The 21,519-nt window shown below is 35.5% G+C and overlaps 1 protein-coding gene across 6 annotated transcripts in view; it reads left to right on the top strand.

The window, feature by feature from the left end:
* LOC131683143 (glutamate [NMDA] receptor subunit 1) overlaps window positions 1-21,519 on the top strand; it is a 1,648,542-nt gene that overhangs the window by 944,917 nt on the left and 682,106 nt on the right. The window lies entirely within an intron of this gene.

Here is a 21,519-nt window from a genome sequence, read left to right as displayed (position 1 = left end):
TCTGTTGAATATTACTAGATTTCAAACAACATGTCCGATGTGTCACAGACGTTACCCATCCATGTTTGGTTTTATTACTTATTTACTTTTAAAAGAAAATAGCTACTTCTGCAGTTAGTATGTTAGTATTCTCTGTGGAAATACTGTTTGAATTTTATTGAAATATTATGGCAAAACAATGTGTATACTCCTTTGCCGTCTTCTGTACATAGGGTAATATGGAGAAAGATGCCGCACATTTCTAAAAACCGGTCCTGCATCAAAGTAAATCATTCAATATATGATGAAATTTGACATGAAAAAAAATCATTAAATATCAATGAACATTTTTAAAAAAGATAATTGCGGGAGAGATGCCGCCTCTGCGGGTGAGGCGTCGCACCGTGATCACAAACTGAAAAATAGTGAACAAAAGTATTTTTTACCTCTCGTTGATGTTAGTGCCTGAAACTTTAAAGAATAAACCGAAGTAACTATTACTCAGATACATATCGCCCGTTTAAATATATAGATAATTGATTCATAATCCTATATGTCACTATGGATTGTGGATATATCTTATCCAGAACCTATACCTGACGCAAATTATCATTAAATGACATTACGAGGTGTAAAAAAATATATATTAGCTACATATCCTCCGCCATCGAGTGCGGCATATCACTCATAATTTTGATGGGCATCTCTCCCAATTGTATAGTAGAGATGCCGCACGACGATTTTTTCCGACCGTGCTCATGATCAGAATGTCTTCTCAAAGGTCCCAGCTATTCAACCGATACATTATTCACAAAAAAAATCGAACGATTTAAAAAAACGAAATTTTAATATGATGCTGAAAAATTTTCGGCGCTCCACCCTAGTAACAATTGTGGTTTTATGATAGTTTTATAGCCACTGATAAAATTTAGATTGCACTTGTAGCGTGCTATAAAACTTCAGTTATTACTTGGGCATGATGCAACTGGACGCACAAAATCATTAATACAATTTTCGTGAGTTAATAATAAGGATTATTTTACATCTTTAGTGTTGTAGTTCCCCGAAAGACAAACTCACAATATCATATTGCCGTATAAAATTAACCCTATATACGAGATATAGAGAGTGCGGCACTCAATGGAAATTACCCTACATAGTTTTTTGGGAATATTTTTGGAATTTCTAAATGTTTTTTTTTCTCTCCAATCTGCAACATTTACTGAAAATAATGTTGGAAGGCTATTGCGAAAAGCAGTGTGGCAATATTGGTCACTGGATGGAAGGTTAGGGAAAGACGTATATTCATTTTGTTCATACTAGTATTAGTAGCAGAAAGGAATGGAAAGACACATGACGCGAAAACGAGCGAGTGAGCGATACTATTCGCGCGACTGTACAACGGTCGGTCGGTTTTCCTCATCACTCATTTGACCGTCGTTATACTACTAGCTAGCATCGGCAGTAGCGGAGTAGAATTTTTCGTGCTATGACCTGTGCCAAACAGTTCGTAAATCCTCCGGATGGAAAGCTCCCCGAAAGCAGTTTGCAACGAAGGTCGTCCGCAGAACTTCAAAATTGATCTGTGCTTCCAGACCTCAACCACTATTATGTCTCCCAAAAAACCAGCATGGCATACCTATTGTGTCTTTCATAATAAAACAAACCAATGGTTAGGAAAGTGTGTGTTGCTTTCAAGGAAGTCGTAGCTTAATTTAAAAAAATATGATGCGCCAACAAAAGAGAGAGAAGGAATATCAAATCAAAACTCATCATCAATGGTCGTCCTGAAAAGGGCAGGTTCTGGTTTTCTCGGCACGATTAACGATTGTGGAGCAGAACAAAACCAACCTTTACCAGTGGTTTGGGGCTCACTGTTCTGAATTTTTGTTTGAATAAAAAAGATGGGTGGGTAATGTCTGTGACATAACCGGAGTGTCATGACCTTACTTCGAACATTTTAAAAAGTTTTGGTGCTGATAAGTGTTATTCTGTATGGTAAAAAAACATGAATGTAGAAAGTGGGAGATATATTTCGGACTGTTCATATTTTTTCATTTGATTGATCCAGTGGTTTAATTTGAAATTTGCAACACTTAACGCATGATACAATTATAACTGGTTAATAACCTACACCAACACCAATGATATCATGCTGAGAATTCTTCAGCATCCAACGATCTTTAAACTCAGCACAACCATCAATAGTTCTTTTCCGAACCACTATAATTATAACAAAGAATAATTTGAAAATTTCCATTGAAACATGTTATTTCGAATCTAAAGATTCTGTTGAATATTACTAGATTTCAAACAACATGTCCGATGTGTCACAGACGTTACCCATCCATGTTTGGTTTTATTACTTATTTACTTTTAAAAGAAAATAGCTACTTCTGCAGTTAGTATGTTAGTATTCTCTGTGGAAATACTGTTTGAATTTTATTGAAATATTATGGCAAAACAATGTGTATACTCCTTTGCCGTCTTCTGTACATAGGGTAATATGGAGAAAGATGCCGCACATTTCTAAAAACCGGTCCTGCATCAAAGTAAATCATTCAATATATGATGAAATTTGACATGAAAAAAAATCATTAAATATCAATGAACATTTTTAAAAAAGATAATTGCGGGAGAGATGCCGCCTCTGCGGGTGAGGCGTCGCACCGTGATCACAAACTGAAAAATAGTGAACAAAAGTATTTTTTACCTCTCGTTGATGTTAGTGCCTGAAACTTTAAAGAATAAACCGAAGTAACTATTACTCAGATACATATCGCCCGTTTAAATATATAGATAATTGATTCATAATCCTATATGTCACTATGGATTGTGGATATATCTTATCCAGAACCTATACCTGACGCAAATTATCATTAAATGACATTACGAGGTGTAAAAAAATATATATTAGCTACATATCCTCCGCCATCGAGTGCGGCATATCACTCATAATTTTGATGGGCATCTCTCCCAATTGTATAGTAGAGATGCCGCACGACGATTTTTTCCGACCGTGCTCATGATCAGAATGTCTTCTCAAAGGTCCCAGCTATTCAACCGATACATTATTCACAAAAAAAATCGAACGATTTAAAAAAACGAAATTTTAATATGATGCTGAAAAATTTTCGGCGCTCCACCCTAGTAACAATTGTGGTTTTATGATAGTTTTATAGCCACTGATAAAATTTAGATTGCACTTGTAGCGTGCTATAAAACTTCAGTTATTACTTGGGCATGATGCAACTGGACGCACAAAATCATTAATACAATTTTCGTGAGTTAATAATAAGGATTATTTTACATCTTTAGTGTTGTAGTTCCCCGAAAGACAAACTCACAATATCATATTGCCGTATAAAATTAACCCTATATACGAGATATAGAGAGTGCGGCACTCAATGGAAATTACCCTACATAGTTTTTTGGGAATATTTTTGGAATTTCTAAATGTTTTTTTTTTCTCTCCAATCTGCAACATTTACTGAAAATAATGTTGGAAGGCTATTGCGAAAAGCAGTGTGGCAATATTGGTCACTGGATGGAAGGTTAGGGAAAGACGTATATTCATTTTGTTCATACTAGTATTAGTAGCAGAAAGGAATGGAAAGACACATGACGCGAAAACGAGCGAGTGAGCGATACTATTCGCGCGACTGTACAACGGTCGGTCGGTTTTCCTCATCACTCATTTGACCGTCGTTATACTACTAGCTAGCATCGGCAGTAGCGGAGTAGAATTTTTCGTGCTATGACCTGTGCCAAACAGTTCGTAAATCCTCCGGATGGAAAGCTCCCCGAAAGCAGTTTGCAACGAAGGTCGTCCGCAGAACTTCAAAATTGATCTGTGCTTCCAGCCCTCAACCACTATTATGTCTCCCAAAAAACCAGCATGGCATACCTATTGTGTCTTTCATAATAAAACAAACCAATGGTTAGGAAAGTGTGTGTTGCTTTCAAGGAAGTCGTAGCTTAATTTAAAAAAATATGATGCGCCAACAAAAGAGAGAGAAGGAATATCAAATCAAAACTCATCATCAATGGTCGTCCTGAAAAGGGCAGGTTCTGGTTTTCTCGGCACTGTTTCGCCTGCCAACGCCTGACGGCAGAATGGCATGGATATTAGGCAACACACCATCCTGGAAAATGGTCACGCCGGAGAGCAATATTTTAAAATCCGGTTTTCGTCGTATATGCTACCCTCTAAACAGAAATGAAAATAATTGACTCTGCTAACACAAACAGATTCATCCACCAGCCGTGTTCAGCTCACAAATAATTCCTTCTCCATATTGTACAGCCCTTTGAGGACCCTGTACGCTCTAAACAGTTCAACTCAAAATGAAACAAATCTACAGTGGACCTATATTTAAATTTTTTTCATCATTTAAGTGTTCGGTTGGTGCATCATATTGACGGGTCTGACTGAGATGAGCTGAAATTTTTCGCCATTTCCGAGCAGTTTTCGAATAATTTTTCATAACAGTTTTTCATTATGACAACATTGTTGAACTTGTTTTCGACAAAATGGCTAAAAAAATATTAATTATATGCAGTACAGCAAAATATATAAGCGTACCAAACCTCACACGACTTTCCTACCGAAATTTTTAAAAGGGCCCGTATATTGAAAGGTAAGTCGTTAGTCACGATAAAAATGGAGCTTCATTGTATAAAGGGCTCCGCCGCGGTATTGGTATTTAATTAGCCTACTTTGGGGTCCTTAAAATAATGTCATTGTTGAGTTACTTAGTACTTTGGAATGGTAATCCACGTTTTCATGATCTCACATGGACTACCATTCCAAAGTATTGATTTGTATTGTCCAGTTTGGAAGTTATGTGTGGTACCAGATGTGATGAAAAATTGACCATTAGAGTGAGACATGGTTATATGAAACAAATAAAATTTTGCTCAGAGTAACTTATTGGGATCCATTTAGCTCCCTCGACTATTTTTTATCTCGATCGATGAAACTATATTTTTGCGCCCACTGTTTAAAGTTTACATGGGATTTCGTATGAGGAAATCGTCTTTTGCAAAATAATTCTTCCAAGAGTCGTCCATTACTTCCTAAAAATAGATGTCTGATTTTTATAGGAAATTTATCAAGGAAATAAAGTCTAGAAGACTGTGAAACGATCTGAGGCTTGTTAAGAAAGTTACTAATCAAAAACCGATTGATGCTCTGAAGATCGATGAAAATTTCACTTTTCATAGCATCATTGCTGATGACAGTCTAATTATATACAAAATTTTTAACTTTCTCTTATTATGTACAAAAGAAGCCTCAATTTATCTCTCAAAACCCTTGCAAGATGGCCAAACAGTATCGATAAATGATTTAGACACATTAATAGCCGTAAGCACAAAGCCGTACTAACTGTTTTTAAACCGGACTAACTTTTAAACCGGCCTAAAATATTTGGTAAGCTTTAATCATATATGGCTGCGTTCTGATCTGCGTTACACGTCAATGTTAAAAAACAACAAATTCAAGTTAAAGAAAATAAGTAAATTCATTCCGATATTTTCTTGCAGTAAAATAGCTTTTCTTCGTCAAATATCTCGTTCCATAGGGTTTGAGAACAATTTTGTCAACTTGTTGCCGATATGTTTCTGAACATAGAACTTTAACGTGTTGGATAGTTGAAAGTTGGCCGATGATGTGCAGTACTTTGTAGTGACATAATATGCACAAAAGAAAATAAATTGATATACATATGGATGTTTTTATTCAGTTTGAATAGGCGCTCGTCGAGTTAGAGGTGGCTAAACTACAGACACTTTATACACAGACTAGCGAAGTGTCAAAAATTGCAGCCAAACGGACTGTCAAAAAGTGCAACCAAAGGAGCATGAGGGTTTTGGTTGCTAGTTTTACTGTTTTTCTCTCCGCTAGTCTGTTATATAAAGTGTCTGTAGGTTAAACCATCGGTTATAATTGGTGCCATGGTAGTTATTTCTCGACAAAAATATGATTACTGGTTAAAACCCAACTGTCAAAATTCTCTTTGAAGGGAAATTCCGGACAAACCGTCGCACAGTGGCTGGGGGCTGGCCAAAACCTCAAAAAAATATTTTTGAAATATTGATATTTTATATTTTTCCTAAATTTCTCATGTATTGAATGATGCATATTCAAAATTCATTGGATAAGAACACGATTTTTAACATGAGTTTAAACGTAGCAAAGTCCGGACTTTTTAATGATTTTCATTTCCGAAACCACCATTGCTCTGTTCACTTCAAATGCATGTTGCCCTTTGATTTTGGTCCGATTTTAGCACAACTAGTTTCATTGTGCAGAGGAACGAAAGAACTTGGTTAGTAAATAAAATACATTAGGTAAATTTGCTTGGAACTATGACCTTTTAGTTTAAATATGTTTGAGGTGGTCAGACCAAAAATACTTTTTTCACTAATGTATTCTGTACAAATTTCGGAATCATTTCGGAATGGTCACATAGTATACATTCTATGGGAAATAACCTCTACTTTTCGAATATCTTGGTCTCGTTCTGCGCCTAGGTGCGCAAAAAGGTTTAAGGAGATTTGTAAGCTTTGTTGCTGATATGGAGGCGCATGGTGTTTTGTGTAAAAAAGTTAGACAATTTACAGTAAACCAACACGTTATACAATGGTTTCAAAGTAGTGTTCTTCATTTTTTATGATATTGCTGACATTGGTGAACAGTAACGGAAAATCTATCATGAAAATGGTATCATATTTATAAGAAAGGTTCAATGACACTGTATGGAAAAATGCAATGAATATTTTACGACTTTTGACATCAAAAATGAGCTCAGCACCTCAAAATTAGCTTAAATTGTGATTTTCAGCCAAATTAGGTAACATTTGAGGTTTTGTCCGACTTTTGTTTGAAGACCCGCCACTGTGCGTCGCTGGTTAAACACAGTTCATAGCAGTTAATGGAAGAGAAATTTTTTTCTCTTTTGTTTACTGCCAACATCTGTGATTGGTGAGTAACGGTTTGTCCGGAATTCCCTTTCAAAGAGAATTTTGACAGTTGGCTTTTAAGCTGGAATTATATGTTTGTCGGGATTTCATACTTTGATTAAATAATTGGTTAAAATATTTCAATTTGAATTTAAAATGAGCTGTGAGTGTCATTCTAATTGAACATGATACCTATCGACGTGGGGGAGAACATTTATTTTCGTTTCAAGTGAATTTTCACAAGTTTGGAATAAAGATCAATTATCAATGAAGGTCTGCGAATTAAAATTATACACGTTTTTCAGCGAGGTTTAAATAAAAAGAAAACAAAGATCAAACAAAAAATTAAACTTTGACAGAATGATCATTTATATTCTTGAGCGTTTTTTTTGCACTGTGGCAGACAGAATATAGATATATTTCTATAATGCATCAATGCAAATTGGAACGATTTATGCCAAAAATCGAAATAAATATATTGATCACCGTTGTGTTCACAGTAAATTTCAAAACATTTTGTATTCAGAAGTTTTATGTGATTTTATTCTTATTGGAACATTGCACATATTTAAAATCTATTATTTACTCTTAGCTTAGGGTATTTGTGGAGCTAATTTCTAAGCTGTTAACATTCTGATTCAATTTGCTAACGACCAGTGTAAGTAAATTCATAAAATATTGCATTTTACGATCTATATCCAATTGTCATTTGTTTGGATCTATCCCCTAAAAACAATAATTTTCTTTCGTTATTTACTTTCTTTGATGTGTGATACAATAGATATATGGGCAATCATTCGTGAAAATATGTTATCGATTTATATTAACGAATTAAATGGTCCCGCTTATTCCCGCTAGATAAGCAAAAAGAAAAGAATCAAAACAATTCTTATTGTAGTTCTGTTTCTAATTCACAAAAACAACTTTAATCTGAATTGATTGAATAGATCTCAATTTATCTAAACGTGCTCTACTGTAACCCTTTGATGTGCAATTGGAATCAAGCGTGTAGAGAGAAGGAAAGAACGAGGAAATAAAAAAAAATGCGGGTAGATAAACACGGTAAAAAAACTTTACACATTTTATGAGCTGTCAAAAAATGGGTATTTTATTGCTTATAACCAATGGTGCTTTTTATTCATTTCACAACTACTCGATGAGATAATGTCAATGGATATACTGATCTTAATAATGAGTTAAAAGTCATTAAGAATTATTTTAAGCGAGTTAACCTGCAAACTAAGGTTCGTAGCGGAAGCTGCAAATTACCGGCCTGCATGTTTAAACTACTGAGGATGTTGCAAATATGCGTTTGGCATTTTTAGAGCAGCCAAAAGATCCAGCCATTAAAAATATATCCAGTTGGCGGTTTTATTTTGTTAAGTAGTTAAGGAGACAATAATGTGAAGTGAATGTTATTTTATGTTTTTTTTTTTAATTCAGAAATAATTCTATTGACAGAATTTTTCATTCTGGCGCGATTTTCATGAATGGATATTTTTCACGCGATTTGTTGTAACAGGTCTGCGAAAAATAAAGGGTTAAACATACCCAGGTTGACGTACAAAAGCTGTATTCATTTATGGATACGAACTCTTTACCCACTAAATGGGTTATTCCACTTTTATTGAAAATGCGTAGTTTTCTACGCATTAATTGGTATTTTATTTTATTAGTGTAGTTCGACAGTGCTTGTCTTTCCTACCTGATAAACTGGCTTATTTATTGCCATCTTTATTGCGAGCAAAGAAAGCCTAATTATCCAGAAGAAAGCCGAAGAGAGGATTGAAAATAACGAAATGTATGCAAGAGAAGCATGACAATTTTTTGCATATTTTTGTCTTCTTCCGGTAACATAATGCGGCTATTTGCATTGCTGCGTTCTGATCAGCAATACACGGCTATGTTAAAAAACTGTACAATAAAGTTAATTTAAAATTCACTGTTTATGCCATTTAATAGTCTGATTATTTCGAGATTTTTTTTATTGCTCAATAAAATGGTGAATCGACATCTTGTTGAATGGGATTTGTAACATAAGTATTGTATCAAATAAAATAATTTCTTCGACCAATTTCATCACAAGATGGCGGCTCTGCAGCATTTTCACGTCATGCGCGTTTTTTGGAAGGGGTCCACGGTCGAAAATCTATCTCCCGTGATTTTTGACCTGGCGCCAAAAACTAAAGTTTTTCTGATTGCTTATGTCAATAGCGATGTACGTAGGATTTTTTCGATATTTTGGTTTTAAGCGAAATGGCGCAGTTTTGAGTGAAAAAACATAGAGAATGTCATAAAAATCTACACAAAATCGTTATTCAATAAAAAGGTAAGCAATAAACAATTTAATCCTGCGTACCTGACTAGAAAAATCAATTTTGAATATACTGTGAAAATTTCAAAGCGACCAAAAATCATTTGCTCGAGTTACATTTCCGGCCAGTGGTTTCGAGAAAAACGCGGTTAAAGTTTGCAGTACACATGGGTTATACATAAGAGGCGTTGCGGCAAAATTGAAAATTATATTTTTGAATTGTTTTCGTTCTCCATGTTTTGGGATATCATTTTTTACATCCTAAAGCACATTTTAGACTAATAAATAAAAAATCAATTGTTTTAAAATTCTACAGTGGAGTAACCGCTTAAACAATTTATTATTTAAGATCCATAATTGACTAAAACGTTTTTTTGCTAATAATGGTGTATACTATCGAGAACGTTATAGAGTTGTATTGTTAGGCGCTAGCCTCTCCAAGGGCTTGAAGAGCTTCTCTAACATTACACTTAGTAGTTTGTCAGTTCAGCCAAATCTGACTGTTCCAAATTAAATCAAATGCTTATAGAAAAAGAGTGGAAGCTTACATCTTTTGAAAAGTTTGTATCAGTTGCTGTTCTGCAACACATGAAAAATTCCATAAAAATTATTTATTTGCTTCAGATAATTATGTCGTCTATGGAATAGAAATCTGAAATTTTAGGCTGGTGGGGCTTATTATACCATCCTACCCAACTAGTCTACTAACCATGCATATAGAATTTGGCAGACCTACATTGCTGAAAATGAAGTAATTCAAATTATCAGCACGATTATCCAATCATGCCTGAAATACCAAAAGTCCAGTAATTTTAATTAATAAAAATTATAATTAGTTACTTCCTATAGTCTGCCATCTGTCTGATAATGAATTGATAATTATAAATTTACAAATTGAACCTGGTACTGGATGCAGACAAAATTTCTTGGACCAATCGTTCTGAATTATGCACAATTCTTCTTCTTCTTCACATCATTGACCAGGCAACTACAAGAGCTTTTTGCAAACTGCTAAATATTATTATTTTACAATAACATGTTAATCGTTGTTTTAGCAATAATCGGATTTTGGTTTCAAAGTACTACGAAAAAATCGAAAATCGACCAAAAAATAAAAGCTCCCTTAATTACTTGTGAAATGCTGTAAAAACAACTGTGCAAATGTCTCAACGTTTGTCCAGTAGATTTTGAGTTATGGTATATACCGCAAAACAAGATTTCGATGTGGCGCATGACTGAAAAGACAAAGAATCTTTGCACCCCTTTAAGTTCCGACACGATTCAAGCGATTTTTCCGTATTCAACTTTTTGCGTCATTTTGCCAAGTCATCTGTCTAGTCTCAGCTTTCACAGCTCTTTCATACCCTGTGCGTATCTGTTCTATCATAAAGAATTGAACTAAAACTTGCACTACAGTGGAAATGCAAATAGTACAAGATATGCTAGAAAATTATAAATTACGAAACAATACAAGCAAGCTCCGATAACATTTAAATAACGATCAAAATGAGAATATTTGTAACAGTTTGTTTGCCGTCATATTTAAAAGTGTTACTTAGGCTATATGGTATGGCTTCATTTACAATTTTTTATTCAATCTTAGTTTTGAACTCTTTCAAAAGCAGTAAAAATATAAATAAACTTCCACTTTCTTATGGTGTTCTTTGTGAGAAGATACAACTAGAAAAGAGAACAAATTGTGATTATATATTTTTTTCCTAATGTAAAAATAACTAAAAAATTGCGAGCAAATTAAACTTCACTCATTTTGATAGCCATAGGTAAACTAACGAACGAAAACAATTTTCATCTCTGAATCCAATTATAAAATTTCGTCCGTCAGTTTGATTCGACTTCTGCTAACCTGCAATATAACTCTTCGATGTGGCGTTTTGAAATGAGCGTGTAGCACCTTCTAGATATAGTACGATAAAGAATATTGAAAAAAATGCATTTAAAATTCGATTACACCTGTTTTTCGTACGGGATAAAACTTGCTTACTTGCCCTCATATGGTTTGTGTGCAACATGGGCCATAATATTGCACATAAAGTTCGAAAAGTTGATTCAAATTATTGAGATGTATGCAAGAGGAACATGGCGGCCTTTTACACTGTTTTCATTTGGCTTCAGGATGCAGCCATTTCTGCTATGACAGGTACTAACGTCTTAGGCCGGACTAAACTCAGGCCTAAAATCAAAGATAGTACCGTGTGGCGGTACCAACTAGATTCAAGCTTACCGCTATAAGAGTAAATCAAAACAAAATTTTATATAATTCAACAACCAACAGCAGTGGTGCTAGAAAAAATGATTTTTTTTATCAATCGTCAGAGCATCAATCGGTTTCTGTTTAATAACTTTTTTCTCAAGCGTCAAATCGTTTTGTGGTTTTCGAGACTTTGTTTCTATGTTGAATTTCCTATAAATGTCACGTAACGATTTATTTTGATGAAGCAATGGGCAACTCCTGGAGGAATTATTTTATGAAAGTTAATTTTCCCACACAAAATCCCGTGTAAAATTTAAACAGTAGGTGCAAAAATATAGTTTCAAAGATCGAGCTAAGAATTTGCACAGGTACCTAAAAAGCTGCTCGGAGCTGGAATCTAATTTGACTATTGTCCATCCGGCATTCAAATTGCCCTAGCACCCTTTGCTTACTGCCGAAGTATCAGTCCCATATTCGTAAAAACCAATATCAAGTGAGTTGGGTTCGCAGCACATGGCACGTCTCGAGGCGACCAACGAGCACCAACGGCAACAACATACACCACATCTCTGCGGCGATAGCAAGCAACATGCGCGATGAAACGCACAAAGCAAAATGAAACTACCGAGCCGGTTCAGTCTCTACTACGACAGAGCGATCGACGAGCGCCGGCTGCAATGTTGCAGCTATAGCAGGAGACGATCCTTCCTTGCCGAAATAGTCGCACAAAGCAAAATTCAAATATCTGGTGATGTCCCCCGGACTGGGCAGGCAGCGCAATTGGCTTGCACGCTTTGCTTGTTTGCAAGGTGATAAGGGATGCTGATTATAATAGAAGCACAGCGTGAATTGGATTGTAGCATACTTAGGTATTTATCCCAGGCTGCATTATTAGTGGAATGTAGTGTTTAAGCCTAGTAGTCCGCGTAAGGTGACAGAATATATTTTGAGCCCTATTCCTAAGTTATAAATGAGACCAGATATGATGAAAAAGTCACTAATCGGCATTCGAATGACCCTAGTAGTTCTCACCTATCACTAAAATATCAGCCCTGTAATCGTGCAACCAATGCCTGTCTAAATGAGTTCACGGCGCATAGAGTACGCTTCTTCTGTGGGAGGCAATCAACGAGCACTGACGCGCGGCTCTGTTCATGACGTCTTTGAGGAGAGAGCGTTCGTAGAATTAGTCAACAGTTGCTTCAAAAAATTAAAAAAGGTTAATAAATGAGGCAACAGGAGAAATATCAATGGGATTACAAAGAAAGTCAAGAATATTGATGTTATTATAACCTGAGAGTCTTAAGAAAACTCAGTAACATGATATGTAACGTATGCGGAATGAAATTTGGACAACGCTTCCAGCAAAAATGCAACCCTGCTCAAAGCACCATACTAAACGTCATACTCTAGGCACACTTATTTCAAATATCCAGTGTTAATTTCGACCCACTAGGAGATACCATGTGAACAAAATGGCAGCGAACGCCCGATCTGGCACTTAGCTATTATGCCAAAAAAAAAGTTTTGACGCATTGGAGGATTATGGTATATATTTTGTACAAAAGGCGGATATCTCTCCAAATGTACCACAACTGCGTCCAAATGAGGTTTTTCGGGGATTATATTAAGCAGAGAGGAAATGCTCATAATTTTCGACCTAAATCTAACAAAAATGATAATCAAACTTAAGAAAGAAATTAAAAATATGCCAACATCAATTTTTTCGACTCCTTTGCAAAAAGTTCCTGCAAACTGTCGTAAAGCTTCTCGAATGAGCTCAATTTTTTTTTCTACATTAAGTTAAAAAGCTGACAAATGTTTTCATATAGAGAGAACATTTAATAAAGGGTTTTCTACAAAAAAATGCCTTTTGAATTTTGTCCAAATTTTATTCCGCATACGTTATAATAAAAAAAATCTGCACAAGAAATAATAGTATTACTTTAAACTACACAGAAAAAAATAGTTTGTAATTTTAAGTTTATTTTCATGCACATATTTGGAGCATGAATATAAATGTAAAATTAAGTTCCACCACAAATACACACGACTTGTCGTGCTTTCTTCAATGAATTTTACTATAATTTTACACGTGGATTGAAAATTACAGTTTCTTTAAACGGAAAACCAATGCACTTCAATGTATTTTTACTCGAATACTGCTGTAAAATGAATGACATGTAATATTACACGAATGAAAGTGTAAAATTCTATGCTGTTTGATGCTCCAATTGATTTTAACGTAATTTTCAATCAAATTTTTGATTCAATCGTTGTATGTTTACTTTCGTATTGATTTACATGTCGTTTAAATTTCATTATTTTTTAGTGTGTAGTTTGATTCTCTAACGCTATTGTGCGGAAAAAATAGAAAACATTCAAAAGGTGTATAAAAATATATTCATTCTCGATAATATATGGATGTTAGCATCACTATTATATTTATACACGAAAGCGTTTGATATGTTCTACAACTTCGTAGAACGTCAGATTGCACTATCTCTTACCATTGTATAGATAGTCCAATTACCTTTAATAATTTTGCTCACTGGCGCCACTATGGTGGAATTTTGCATTTTTCAAATTAGAGAATAAAGTATTTTTTGCTACTCTACAACTTTGTAGAACATCCAAATGCTCTATCTCTTAGCGTTGTACAGATAGGAGCATTCCCTTTAAATTGCTTGGCTCATTACCGCCACCATGCGGAGAAATCCTGAAACTTTCCAGTGAAACCTAAAAGTCCTTTTATTTCTCTACAACTTTGTGGAACATCATAACTTTCTATCTCTCGTCGTTTCAGAGATATATGAGTTTTTCCTAACCTTGCCCCACCTTTGCATGTGGGTCACATATATGAGATAAGCGGAGTACGCCCTTTGCGAATGTTAAGCAGCAGTATCCAACTTTAAACGTTAATAACTCTTTAACGGTTGGTTGGATTGCCTTGCAGTCTTCGACAAACTTGTTCAGCATATCTTCAAAAGCTTAACTCCTTCCTAGGTCCCTGTTTGGAAGTTTACAGCGACCTCTAGGGGCGATAATGTGAACTGTGAGTGTTTCCCCATACATTTTGGCCAAAAATCCCATACAAATTTTAAGCTCGTTGGGGGAGGGGTTAGGGTTAACCGATTTCGCTCAAATTTGGACAGTGTCATTTTTTCATGATTTGGAACGACGCTAGGGGGTGCAGGCTGTAATTTTTTTTTTTTCATATAAATCATTGTCACCCTACTGTATATGCGCTACTATATAGAAGTACTGGTATTTCGACTTTAAATTTTTTTGGTGAAATCCGTTAAGAATGAAAGGTGGTTTACTACGTAAATGCGAAAATCATCCATTTCATTTTCATATGTCAAAAACATTGTAAATATGAAAATTTAAAGAAAAAAATATGCAACTTCATTTCTTATTACATTTTTATTCCACATTTTTCAATTAACTGAAGGGTTGCTAAAATAAAAGTTTTCCTGTTACTGCAGTAGAACGTTTTTGAATGTATAATGTTTGCCTTAAAATGTATGGAATTTTATTAATAGAAAATGCAAAAGTTGATTTTTTCATAAACATTACATTCTGAGGAGTCTCTTAAAGTTAAATTTCGTGTGAATAAGAATAACATTTTATTATATATGGTTACACAAATGTACAATTTTTCAACACCATTTTTAAAAATATAAAAATTTTACCGCATTACCGCGCGGTGCGGTGCGGTAAATAAAGTGCTGTTGCGGTAAGCGGTGCGGTTTTTTTATTTTTTTTGCGGTTGCGGTGCGGACAATCCATTTACCGCCCACATCCGCACCGCGACGAACCCTAGTTGAAGCTGACTAATTGTTCCATTCCATTCTGCATGTTATTATTGTTAAATTAAAAGCCCTTTTAAGGGCTATAACAATAAAGAACAAATTGTAATATTTCCAATCATTGACAGCGATAATCCAATTGCACAGTTTATATTCGTTATTTGTAGCTTGCGCGTATATTGACAATCTGAAATTTGCAACAATCTGTTATTTGTTTAAATTTATCTCTCCGAAACAATACAAAAATGTGCAGCTACTTAAAGTACATTTCCAGGTTGAAATTGGCGAAAACCTGTGGTTTATTAACAATAATCTTCGGAAACATAATCCAAAATTCAGCAATGTTTCAGAAAATTGGAGGACGTGGCAACACTGCCAACTAGCGAAAGCCGTACCAAAAAGAATCCGCAAATACTTTTTCGTTATACTACATGAAGGCAGTCCTTCCATCAACAATGCGAAAGTGATAAAATCCGATGTCACGTTTCAAACTATCAGTATTTCAAATTATCTGTTGAAGGGAAAGGTTGTTTGTTTCTTTCCAATTTTAATTATTTATCCGATGTAAGTAACGCGCGGCTGGAAGAGACGGCAAACCGTAGTTACGGCTGACTGATAGCATGTTATTTTTGTAATTTTGTAAATTTTTGACGCTATTATTTCTACAACATATTTTGGACTAGTTATTTTATACTTCTAAGTAAAACATCACAAACTAACCGTTTCAAATACATAAAATGCAAGATCCAAATAGAGACAAAATTATTACATCATTTAAAAACAATAAATTTTTACTCTTAAATCCAATTTAAAAATGCATCACTTCTCTCGATTTCTGTTGGAAATCGTGGAATTATGAATCGTTTTCGATATCAATTTTTCAACTGTGAATTTCGACTGATTTAAAGGAATTAGAGATGAACTAATTATGCTGGTACTTAAACACAACCCAAAGAATATAATTATCTTCATCAAACCAAACGAATTTGGAGTAATTGGCAGTAAAGGATACAAATGTATGAAAGCGTCCAAAATAAGGCGGGGTCTAAATTAGGATGATTATTCTATCATTCGTTCATCAACATTTTTGATTGCTGTGTAAATTGAATGTGAATTTTTCTGCAGTCAATTTTATTTGACTCTTTCTCAAAAAGTATGCTACATAATTTTTTTTCGCGTTATTCCATTCATCAACAGTTTTTTCGGCATTTAATTAGCAAGGGACTGGAAGGTGAAGTATATTTTTCAATATTTAGAGCCATAGTACTCAAGGGAGAGCAAGGTGTTGAAAGGAGAAAGTTTAGAAAAGCGTGGAAGGATCATATATGCAAGCTTAGAGCTCACCGGCGACTTAACCCTTTGTCTGCTACCGTAGGGGTCAGGGTCTATAATTAAATGCCGAAAAAACTGTTGACAAATTGACTCAATAGGTCGTTAACAAAAATGGTTAACAAAAAAATGGTAAAAAAAAAAATAAAAAATTATTCCATTCAAATTTACTATAATTTTCTTCCAAATTAAGTCCTAATATTTTTCAGTTAAGACTATTTTGTAGCTTTTTTCAAGCTTTTTTGTCAAATACTCCCGTTCACTTCAATATAAGTTTTTGCCATTGGCTCTTTGGGAAAATATTAGAGGAAAATACATTAAATGCTAGAACTTTCGAACAAGCCTTTAGAAAATTACACTTCATATATTTTTAAAGGGAGCAATCTTAGTTTTTGAATGATAATACATCTGTTTCTTGAAGAATGCGGAAGTTAGAGTTTTGGGATATTTTGTCCATAAAACCCCCCATTTTTAAAAATTATTTCTGCTGTATGCTACAAATCATACATTTTTGCAGTTTTGCCTTTCTCATATAAAGAAAGGCTATGCAATCACTGTAAAAATCGACTTTTTAACCGAGGCCCGGAGGGCCGAGTGTCATACACCATTCGATTCAGTTCGTCGAGATCGGCAAATGTCTGTGTGTGTGTATGTGTGTGTGTGTGTGTGTGTGTGTGTGTATGTGTGTGTGTCATTTAAACTCACACAATTTTCTCAGAGATGGCAGAACCGATTTTCGCAAACTTAGTTTCATCTGAAAGGTATAACGCTCCCATAAGCTGCTATTGAATTTTTAGTTGATCCGACTTCCGGTTCCGGAGTTACGGGTTGAAGAGTGCGGTCACACAGCAAATTCCCATATAAACTGGTACCACCATGATGTTCAAATGATGTAAAACATATTAAAATTGATGTAACATTACTCTAGTTTGCGGGTCTGGATCACTAATGATCAATCAAAGCAGCTTTGACCAAATTGGCCACCTATGACAGGTCATGACGCCCCCGGGGAACTCGCCAAGTTCCTAAGCTAATATCACACCCATTCCCCAACGAATTCTCTACCGATTTTTACAAACTTGATTTCAAATGAAAGATACAGTAATGCCATTGACTGCTGCTGAATTTCATTCGGTTCTGACTCTTGCTTCCGGAGTTACAGGGGTGTTAGTAAGGATACACTGGAATTTCCCATATAAATCGGTACAATCGTAATACCTCAGAGGCTAAAAACTATTGAAATGGTCACCAAATAACTTCTAATCGCAGATCTAGATCACTGATTGCCAATCAAACATTCTTTGAATATATTGCCTACTATCGACGATTCCGGAAGTCCGGAATTCCGGGCATATTCCACAATTAAAGTCAAATCGGTTCTTCGGTGATGACTGAACCGATTTTCTCAAACCAAGTCTCAAATGGAAGACAAAATATGCAGTTGAGTATTGCGTCGCCGCCCCCCTCCCCCCCTCCGTCTTGCCCTTACACCTCCATCCTTCATCACTCCCCTCCCCTTGGACCACCCTCACGCCCGCATTTCCTGCATCCATCCCGTATACCGAAATAAGATGAAGGATTTCTGACGCATCCTCCACTCCCACTCTACTAACCCCCCATTCCCTCCACTTTCAAACCCATTCCACCATCATTTCAAAATATAATCACATGAAAATACTATTGAACTCATGCTGATTAAGCTAAATATTATTCTTTTGCCTTTCTCATATAGAAAGGTTATGCAATTGCTCCAAAAACCGACTTTCTAACCGACTCATAACATTCGACTCAGTTCGCCGAGATCGCAAAATATCTGTGTGTATGTATGTGTGTATGTATGTGTGTATGTATGTATGTATGTATGTATGTATGTATGTATGTATGTATGTATGTGTGTATGTGCGGATTTGTTAACAAAATGTCCACATCGGTTTCTCGGAGATGACTGAACCGATTTTTACAAACTAAGATTCAAATGAAAGGTATAATATTCCCATAGGTTGCTATTGAATTTCATTTTCAACCGACATCTTGTTCCGGATTACGAGTTGAAGAGTATGGTTACAAAACAAAATTTGTTGATTTGTCCACATCGGTTTCTCGGAATTTTCTGAACCGATTTTGACAAACTTGATTTTAAATGAAAGGTCCATCAGCTGCTGTTGAATTTTGTGTGGATACGAGTTCTGGTTCCTGAATTACAGGGTGATACGTACGATCACGCAGCAAATCCCGATTCTAACGAATTCTGCGATGAATGTAAAAAGGTGAATTTTTTTCCAAAATGTAAACACATTTGTTGAATTTGTAGATCTAGGTCACCAACAGTCATTCAAAGTCTCTTTGGCCACACTGGCCACCATCGACGGATCCGGAAGCATCCAAATTCAGAATAACGGTTATATTGGTTTCTCAAAAATGGCTAGACCGATTTGATCAACTTAGTCTCAAATGAAAGGTGTTGCGTCCCCGGAAACCGATATTAAATTCCATCTCCATCCGACTTCCGGTTCCGGAGTTACGGGTTGTGGAGTGCGATCACATAGAAAACTCCGATTCAAACCGATACCGCGATGAATGCAAAAAGGTGCTCTTATATATACTTACCAAGTGTAATAAGAATGAAAAACATTACCATAATGTTATATTGTACGAACCAGCTACTAAATCATAGTTTGGAGAAATGAGAAAGGCACAATTGCACCTCTAGGTGGATTAAAACAGGTTTTTCAATTTAATATTAATGTAGCTGTTTTTTCTTTTACAAAATTTTAGAACTCGAATAGTGATTTTTTCTTGTATATTTGTCATGTCATGTATAATAATAAAATGTAATATATTCATTTGAAAGCTTTTAATGAATATAAACAACGCAAACATTCACGTGTTCATGATTGAGAAAGGCACAATTGCACCGCTAGGTGGATTAAAATAGGTTTTTAATAATTGAATTGATTTTTCCGTACCACACCGACAGGTTTGTAAGAAAATTTATTTGGAATAAGCTTAAATTCCATTTTATTGTTCATATATTGTACAAAGATTTCATCTTCAGACGCAGATTTATTGAGTGAATTTATCGTCGGATAAAAGGGGGGGACAAAAATTGACCATTTTTGCGTTGTCCCCTAACGCAAATATCATGTTTTTTTCAATTTTTCACGAAAACAAAGCACGCTATCTATGAAATCTTTTCAGAAGCTATTAGTACTCATCAATACCTTTCTAAAAAGATGCTATTTGTATATAACAAGCTTTGGAATCGTTCTTTCAGAAGGGTGCACTGAAGTGTTGTCTCCTAACGCTTTCCGTTGCAATACCATAAATCCTTCTGTTGAGTTACTTTGTGAGCCTACAGAACAGTATATGGACATAAAAGATATAACCAACCTATTTCAGCAATACCGCAGCCATTCAGTGTCATGGGTGGTCTCAGGGGCGGGGGGGGGGGCGCGTTTCCATAAATTATCAAGTTTTTTATTGCATATATCAGTAAATAAACTGTCTAAGGACATATCAACAATTTCAGAACAGAGTTCGAACTGATTTCAAAGATATAGAATGGAACGCATTAGAATACCAAATAAGCATGAGAGCGCACGGAAGAATTTGGTCATAGGGAATAACACTCACTCGTCGTCACATTCTTTCAAAGTAGCAGGATAAATATTGACCACTTGGAACTAACCCGGTTTGTCTTTTCGGGATAGATTTTCTTCAACATGAACCAAACATCGTAGTTTAATGCAGTTTTTGCCTTTCTCAATAGAAAGGTATTGCAATTGCTCTGAAAACCGACTTTTTAACGGAGGCCCGGAGGGCCGAGTGACATATACCATTCGATTCAGTTCGTCGAGTTCGGCAAATGTCTGTGTGTGTATGTATGTGTGTATGTATGTATGTGTGTGTGTGTATGTGTGTGTGTATGTGACCAAAAATGTCACTCATTTTTCTCAGAGATGGCTGAACCGATTTTGACAAACTTAGTCTCAAATGAAAGGTGCAACGTTCCCATAGGCTGCTATTGAATTTCTAATGGATCCGACTTCCGGAATTACAGGGTGATAAGTACGAACACGCAGAAAATGTGGATTTTAATAAATTCTGCAATGAATGTATAAAGGTGAAAAATTTTCCAAAATATGACCATAACTGCTTCGATTTGTAGTATTAGGTCACTAACATCCATTCAAAGTCTATTTGGCCACATTGGCCACCATCCTCGGTTCCGGAAGCCCCGGCGGAAGTATCTAAATTCAGAATAACAGTCACATCGGTTTCTCGGAGATGGCTAGACCGATTCGACTAAACTTTGCCTCAAATGAAAGGTATTGCGTCCCCGTAAATGGCTATTTAATTTCATCCCGATCCGACTTCCGGTTCCGGAGTTACAGATTGTGGCGTGCGATCACATAGCAAATTGTGATTCAAACCGATACTCCGATGAAAGCAAAAAAGGTAAAAATTTCGCTAAAATGTCTCTCAAACAACTTAAATTTGCTGTACTAGGTCACCGACGGCCAACCAAACTTTCGTTGACTACATTGACCACCATAGACGGTTCCGGAAGTGCCCGGGAAAAGCGGCCATCTTTCAAAATTTACGAACTCACATCAGTTTCCCGGAAATGGTTGGGCCAATTTTCACAAACTTAGTCCCAAATGATAGCTATAATATCCCCATAGATGTCTATAAAATTTCGTACTGATCGCTTCTATGTGTCCGGAAATATAGACTAAATCGTCCGGTCACATATGAAATTCCCATATAAGCCGGAACTCAAATTTTTTTCAAAGGGGGGACCTCATGAAATTTCAGAAATCGAATTCATATTTTTGATGCCAAACATCTTTAAAATGCATGAAACGTCGAGATTTTATGTTATCTCGAAAAAAATTTTTTTTATA

This window comes from Topomyia yanbarensis, chromosome 2 (assembly GCF_030247195.1).
Source record: "Topomyia yanbarensis strain Yona2022 chromosome 2, ASM3024719v1, whole genome shotgun sequence".
Lineage (NCBI taxonomy): Eukaryota > Metazoa > Arthropoda > Insecta > Diptera > Culicidae > Topomyia > Topomyia yanbarensis.
The sequence above is the reverse complement of the archived record's forward strand: the minus strand, read 5'-3'. Positions and strand labels throughout refer to the sequence as shown.